We start from the raw sequence: 8,332 nt of genomic DNA on the forward strand, positions 1-8,332 counted from the left end.
ATTTGTAATCATCAAAATTAAACGAAATAAACATTTGAAATATATGAGTTTGTATGTAATGTATGAATATAATATACAAGTTTCACTTTTTAAATGGAATTACTGAAATCAATCTACTTTTTCATGATATTCTAATTTTATGACCAGCACCCGTATGTTTACATTACTGTTAATTTCACAATACCCATTTATTTACATAAAATTCAGTTTTGATTTGTTTGTTTTTTTGCATCATAAATAGCAGCAGCAGCTAGCTAGCTATAACACTTTCAATGCAGCCTGGTACACTTCTGGCAGGAATTTCATTCAATTCAATTCAATTCAAAAATACTTTATTTATCCCAAAGGGAAATTAAATGTTTATTTAATGTTTTTCTGGAAATATATTTAGGATGGCAAGTCTGATTTCAAGGTGGGTCAAACTAATCAGCACATGTAGTCAGTGCAAAAGTTTACTCAACTCCCACCAGACTGATATATTCAGCAGCCTCTTAGCACCATCGGTATAAACATGGTTTATGCTCACCACATAGACATTTGTGTAGTAACATATATGTTGTTCGTCAAGAGTTGGGTTCTTGTCTAAGTTTTTTGTTTTGGGTTTATGGTTCTGTTTTTGGTTGTTCCTGTGTTTAGTTTGTTTAGTTGGTTTTTTGCTCCCTGTGCCCTCTGTGTTCTTTGTCGTATTCACTTCTCCTCAGTTTATCACTTGTTTACATGCCATGCCCATCTTCACCTATCCAAGTTTGTAATCACTCACCTGTGCCCACTTCTCCTAACCACCTACTGTCTTTAAAATTCAGTCATCTCCTCCACTTCCTCACTGGTCCGTTGTTGCTTTATGTGTTGCAGAGTATAATGCTGATCAATTTGATTCTTAATATTCGGTTAATTTATCTTGATTATCTGCATTACTGAATGTGAATTAAGATGTCCAAAAGACGTAAGCAAATCATCTGGAAGAGGAGTTAATTTATGTTGTAACCACTACGATCCACTAGGGGGACTCGTGTGCTCTTTTCAACACTCAATACAAGCGAGTGAGTGGAAGAGCAGGGATTTCGTCTCCTATGATCATTTCTCTTACTATTTTCCTGCTTTTCAGGGCTAACACATGCTCTGTCTGGTTCCCCTCATGTCTTGCCTCTTGTGTTTTGCTACAGTTTTGGATTTATGTTTATGTTTTGTATTTGGTCTTGTTGTTGCTGCCACGTCAGCTTTTTTTTTTTTTTTTTAATTTAAAACAAATTCCTTAAGGTCAGAATGAGTCTGCGCATTGGGTTTGCCTCAGTCTCCACCATCACCATACCTGACAGCTTGGTTAGGAAAGCAACAATAAACTAAATAATTTGTCATGCATAAATGTGGAGGTTTATATTTTGCCAATGTCACAGTCTTTTACAATGTTCATTTATTTATTTATTTATTTATTTGAGAGAGTTGTTTCTAAACCTGAAATCAAACCATCAACAACAACAAAAAAAAAATAAACAAACACTCCCCCCCCAAAAAAAAACAAAAAAAAAAACAGGGCCCTCATTTGACTAGCCAATAGTCTAGCAAGGACAAAGAATTCTGCCTCTTTCACCATACTCATATGTCACAGTTGGTAAGGTTCTAACCACTGATAACTGTTTAACAGAACATCATTTATAAATAACCAGACTATCCTTTTAAAACAACTACAGTCTTTAGAGTTCTACAGCTGATCATGCAAATGCTAACATGTATTTACCTTACACCGCAACAAATAGACAGGGCTGACTCCAATATTTGATAAGAACAGGCGTTTTAGCATGCGTTGGTTTTTTTTTCAGAACGTAGCAGTACAACTGCAGTACTCAAAAGACACAACAGATGGAAGTATAATGACCTCTTCATTAACAACCGCTGAACAAATTACTGCTTCATAGTTCAACAATATTTAAGCGCAAAGTTTAAAAGAAAGATCCTGAATTAAGATCAGATTTTTTATTACTTTTAAAGACAATAACTTGGTAAAACTTGTTGCCTTATTTAAAATCTCCTGCTTCATTCTAAAGGGTAGAGTCATATCATTTTACACAGGTGCAGACTGTGTGCCAGTGTTGGCAGTTTCAGGTCATTTTTCTGTCTTTAAGATTTTTAAGTTTTTTTTCCACAAAGTGGCATTAGTTTTGTATACTGGGGGTTTGAGATGTTCCAGGATTCAATTTTAAATGACTGTATGTCAGTTATCTTGAGGGCGACCTAACCACTGTTTATTTAAAGCTGAACTGAAACCTGTTTTGAAGCCAACATCAGTGAAAATATAGCCATAAAATATGTTTTTGGTAGAAATTTAAAATAGAAAATTACTATATTTTTTGGTAATTCTGAAACCATTTGGGTGTTTTCGGCTTTTTCCGTGACCACCCTGGAAGTCTGACATCTGCTGAGCCACTGAGGTTCAGTAATTCATCAGTGAGTGTTTGAACACCGTTGCAATATAGTTCAGTTTGTTGGAATTAATTGTTCAAACTGGCCAGAAAATACCACTGGAGTTTAATTTTTTTGGCTTCCCGAAAGATAAAAACCTTCCTTAGATTTGGCTCCATAAACTCCTATGTGGGAATTACTATCAGAACTTTGGATAGGATCCCATCAAAGGGAGCACTGCTCAGATCCTCGTTATTGTGGTGGACTGGCTTCACGCCAAAAAAACAGGACCTTTTGTAAGCAGCAGTCCTAACTATTTTCAATTTTTAAAGAAAGTCAAATGAGGAAGAGGACATCTCTACAGAGAAGGAGACAAGAAACAGGAAGTTTTACTTCTAACGTGACATGAACGCGCACTGTCATTAAAAGGTATGACCTGCTTACAGGCCGACAGCCTGAGATCAGTTTGTGATTCAGAGCAGTTTGTTATTGATGAGAAAATATAGGCAATCCATGTGTGATTAAACAAAAGTCATATTCTGAAACTGTTGTTGATTAGTTTACTCTCGTGGGAGAGTTCATAAATGCTACTCTGAAGTACAGTCACGTTTACAAGTTAGCATTGAGTTAGCAATGTTAGCTCTCTCCTGCCGTCTTTATTTTGATTTTTAGTTTTGTGTACTGATGTCATGACAATGATCTGGGGTTAATCTATTCTCACTGTTCCACATTCCCAACTCGGTTGTTTTGTAGGCCATGATGGTCCTGGTGATCATCTGAATCTGAAGCGTTTTCATCTGATTCCGGAGATCCAGCCATCTCCAATCAGTTCAAAACATTTTTTTCTTCATGTTCAAAAACAGGCTTTTTCTTCCTTTTCCACAAGTAAACAACCAGACAGTTGCGGCTTTATTGACCCACAGTAACACAACACACGTCATGAACTCCACCTCACAAATAACCCACTTCGGAAATTATTGACGAGAACGCTAAAAACTCTTTTTTTAACATTTAGGTAAAAAAAATGGGTCCCTACAATGTTGTGTGGATGTCTTTGACTAAATAACATACATGAAATGTCAGTGTTTTAGACTGATTTCATTTCAGCTTTAACAATATTTCACCAAGAAAAGATGCAAGAAATCTTGTATTATAAGACCACCCTCAGGTGGAAATTGTTGCAAAATTTTGATTTTTATAGCAATCAATCACTGACTCTGATGGTATTGTCACCTGACACTGAAAGGTCGGTGATAATGTTTGGGCCCATGTCCGTGTGTGTGTCTGTCTGTTACCAAATTACTGGACAGATTTTTATGAAACTCTCAAAAAGTAGTAACTGGGTGGATATCTACAGCTGATTAACTTTTGGACTCAACTTGATCTAAGATGGCTGTCACAGTGAAGCAGCCTCAGCCAACAACATTGCTAGAACTTAGTCAGTTTTACAAATAGTGAGCTAACTCTTTGTGTGGTAGTAGCTGGGAGTGATCAACTTTTAACCTGAGTGCTAAGTGATTGGGAGATATCTGCTTCTAAAACTTTGGTAATAACTATTAAGCAAAATATCAGAATACTTAACAGACTTTAATGAGTCTTTCAGAAAGTAATCGTTGAATACAAATCTATATCTGATTGGTGACAACCCAGTTCAACATGGTTGCCAAAACCAAGTGTCCTTAAAAAACACAAAAATTGTTATAACTTGGTCCAATTTATAGATATTGAGCTAGAATTTGGTGATGTAGTAGCTGAGATTTAATCCAACACATACTTTGAGCACTACACATTGCACAACTTCATTTAAAACTTTGACATTAACTACTGGAGCCAACCCTGCTTGTGTGTTAGCAAAAATATTTCAAGAACCACCAGATACATTTTAATGAAACTTTCAGTAAAGTTTAGATGTACATCTACAACTGATTAACGTTTGGAGTCAACCCAATTCAAGATGAATGACGCAGGCAATCAACCTTTGGAAACACAGAAATACGTTAGGGAATTTTCAGATGTTGAGCTAGGATCTAAGACATTATGCAACACCTCACAAAATTGCGTCACGTCACATATAATGTTACTGCATCTTATTTTCTCTTCATGACTGAGTTAGTGTTCAACAATTGGACTATGCTGGTCACTATCAGCTGCAGAAGACTCTGACTGAAGGTCAACCAAAAGAAACCAGTTTTAAACAGAACTGAAAATGACAGAAACAGTAGCACTCAGCACCTTCAATATTTTTTTCCCAATGTCTTCAACTGTGTCTGTGATAGCATTTTAGCACAACAACAGACAAACCTGTGCATGATTCAACATCGCATGGCAGCAACATGGAAAAGGGAAGCAAACGTGCACACACACCTACACTCATATGCACACCTAAAAATACATGTTAGATACCCACTTCTACTTGTAGGCCCTCATGTAAACAGTTCTGTGTTTACAGAGACAAAGATGTATTTCTGTGAATTAGAGTGAGCTGGTTTACCTGTATCAGGTTACATGTAAGTACTAAATCATTAGAGAGGAAAGGATGGGTGAATAAGTAGATTTGTGGGTGTAATCAGGGGTTTCAGAAGGGGTTTCAGAAGCCCCTAACATTCTCCATAAGGAAGCAACAGTTCCTGCGCAGACTGTCGGAACTAATCGCTACCTGTTGCACTTACAGCACATTATGTAATGTCTGGCCTTACTGTGGAGAAAGAATATGACCTTGTTATTGTCAGTAGATCCAAACCCTGTCAGAACAGCGAGAAATGGCTGAATTTGTGTATGCTACATCTTGCACTAAAACTAAATTTGAATTGTCTGTGGTATGGTGTAATGTGATGACAATAACCTTAAGATGAAACAAAGAGTAAATAAATAACTAATTCAGTCTATGAGACTCTAACAGAGCACTGAAGATTTATTCCAGCTAATGAGCATCCTTAATTATTCACATCCTGAGTGTTCCACCATCTCTGACCTTCTGACCCTCTTTTTTAGGCTGGTGAGTCTTGGAGAAAATTCTGAGTTGATACTGAAAAGCTGATTACTTACCGAAGCACAGAGGTCATCGATAGCTCACAGGATGGATGAATGAATGATGGCTGCCGTGGAGAGGAGGAGGATGTTTAGGGAACAGAGAGGTGAGCAGCTTCTTGTCGCTTTGGTCAGGTTGCCCTTTGTCTCCCCAGCTGTCACACACAGAAGAGATAAATCCACACAATGCAGGCAGCTAAAACAGTGATGGACAGACAGCCAGGTTGGAAGAGAAAAAAACAGACCTGTCCACGGCTCTGTCTGACAGTTCACCCTGCCACCCTCCTACCGTCCTTCAGAAGGAGCACTGCGTCGCTGGCTGTAGAACAGGAAACACTAAATAAAGACAGAATGACAGAGGAGAGAGCTCAGCAGAGCAGAAACTGCTGCTCAGGAGGGCTTTATAATCAATGTGGAGTTCCTCCTCCCCACAGTCTCTGACTTTGGCCCTCCCTTGTTGTTATGACAACCACCAATCCCTCTTCAGCATATCACAAGCCTCCGCCTCCTGAACTAGCCTCTGGTGTTGACAGCATCGTCACATGCACTGGCGACATCTCTGAAAGAATGTCTGTATGTTTGTTTGTGCCAATCAGAATACATGAGTCTTAAAGCATGTTGGTTTCTTTGTGTCTCTGTTAGTTATACTTATAATGCATATCACATGTGTGCATGACTGTGTGAAAACTGCAAGTGACTGTAATTGCAGGAGGAAACAGCTACAGGTGTGTGTGTTAATTTATTCTGTCAATAAAATAATCCCATGAACTACTTCACAGGTTTAATGAAACTCTCAGAAAGAAATTACTGGATCAACATCTACAACCAATTCACATTTGAAGTCAACACTAATCAAGATACAAAGCAACCTTAGGAAACACAAAAATGACTATAATTAGGTCAATTTTACAGATATTGATCTAAAATTTGGTGTGGTATTAGCTGAGAGTCATGCTTTAAAAATACTTCAAGTGTTAGGATCTGTGACTTTGAGTTATTTTTTGGTAATCTTTTGTGTCAGGTTTTTGATTATGTTCTGTTTATGAGATTTGTAGTTCCGCTTGCTTCATAGGTTCTGTGTTTCTGATTTATCTGTTGTCATGCTTGTGTTTAGATTGGTTCCCTGTTTTTTGTGACATGTTCTTGTATGGTTCTGCTCCCTGTGGCCTCTGTGTTCCTTGAGTCTCTCTTAACTGTCTCTCAGTCACCTCCTTGGTTGTACATCTACAACTTATTAAATAGTGGACTCACCCAAATTCAAAATGGCTGCCGCAGCAAATCTATATTAGTCTAAATTAAAATGGCCCTAACTCATTTTCAGTTATAATTTGATATGGTAGTAGTCATCCCCAACACAGAAAGTGTGCACATCTTTGCTTAAAAAATTTTGACAAAAATTGTTGTACTAATTGTTAGTAAAATATATTCTGTACCACTGAACATATTTTAATAAAATTCTCAAAAAGTAACTACATCAACAACTGAGTAACTTGTTGAATCAGTTACATTTAAGATATCCACTACAGCTAAGCAATCTTAGCCAACACAAAAATGGCATTAACAAAGTCAAATTTACAAATATTTAAAGGGGACCTATTATGCAAAAATCACTTTTTGGATGTTTTTGTACTTCCATTTGGGTATCTACTGCTTCTAGAAACAGTCCGAGCGCAACCCCCCCCAAAAAACATTAAGCCGAACCCAGCCCCTCACCTAGCAACTCGATTTGAGCTCCACTCACTTCATTACAAGAAGACCACAATCCGTGTATCATTCGTTCTTTCAATTTTTAGTTGACAATCAAAAATCAAATAAAGAAAAACTGACTAGTTATTTCTTTTATTTTTTATTATAACACCAAAAATGAAAAAAAATGTCTAGTTTTCATATTTTACTTTTAGGATCAGATCAAAAACAAAATGGAAAAACCGCTAAGTGCCCCTGTCCCAGAGTCAGAATCCTCAGAGTTTGAATTATTAACAATATAAATGTGTGTCAGATCCGTGGCATTTAATCCTTCGGAGAGTTTTTATGTTTTGAGATGGGACACTGAGTGGGGGGGCGTAGCCAACAGCAACTTATTTGCATAAAAGTGACGTAGCCCTAAAACCGCTCATTCTGAAATGAGCTCAAAACTATGGCGTGATTTTTGCGTCACCAGGTTGAGTGCGCATGCCACCAGGTTGAGCCCGCAGTGACATTGATTTGAGGGTACAGATCGCTCAACTCTGATAAACTGCTTGCGCTCAGCTCTCTCTGCTCACGCGCTCGGCTCTCCCTTCGCTCACAACCCTAAGTTGTATGTAAATGAGCCACGCCACCAGCCAATCACAGACTGGCCTTTTTCATCTTCTTCTTCGTAGAGTTTTATGGCGGTTGGCAAAAAACAGTAAGGTTCCTCTGAGCTCAGGTCCTCTGGAGCTTAAGGGTTCTGCACAGTATCTTGGCTGTGCCTAGAACTGGTGTCTGATGTTGTTCCTGGGATCTGTTTTAGCAACTGCTCCAGTGTGGGGGTGACTGCCCCGAGGGCCCCGATGACCACAGGCACCACTGTGGTCTTTACCTACCAGGCATTTTCCAGTTCCTCTCTGAGGCCCTGGTATTTCTCCAGTTTCTCGTGCTCCTTTTTCCTGATGTTGCAATCACTCGGTATTGCTACATCCACCACAACTTCTTTCCTCTGTTGTTTATCCACCACCACAATGTCCGGTTGGTTCGCCATTACCATTTTGTCTGTCTGGATCTGGAAGTCCCACAGGTTCTTAGCTCGGTCATTCTCCACTACCTTTGGGGGTGTTCCCCACTTTGATCTCGGGGCTTCCAGTCCATATTCTGCACAGATGTTTCTGTACACTATGACAGCCACTTGGTTATGACGTTCCATGTATGCTTTCCCTGCCAGCATCTT

The 8,332-nt window shown here is 38.5% G+C and overlaps 1 protein-coding gene across 1 annotated transcript in view; it reads right to left on the reverse strand.

Annotated features, from left to right (window-relative positions):
• cdk18 (cyclin dependent kinase 18) overlaps positions 1-5,818 on the reverse strand; it is a 183,428-nt gene extending 177,610 nt beyond the window's left edge. The window contains exons 1-2 of the mRNA XM_037975457.1: positions 5,670-5,818; positions 5,443-5,579 (exon numbers count right to left, since the gene is read on the reverse strand). The gene's annotated coding sequence lies outside the window, so the exon portion shown is untranslated. The remainder of the gene's footprint in view (positions 1-5,442; positions 5,580-5,669) is intronic.
• Between the last annotated feature and the right edge of the window lie 2,514 nt (positions 5,819-8,332).

Source organism: Kryptolebias marmoratus, linkage group LG4 (genome assembly GCF_001649575.2).
Source record: "Kryptolebias marmoratus isolate JLee-2015 linkage group LG4, ASM164957v2, whole genome shotgun sequence".
NCBI classification, from domain to species: Eukaryota; Metazoa; Chordata; class Actinopteri; order Cyprinodontiformes; family Rivulidae; genus Kryptolebias; species Kryptolebias marmoratus.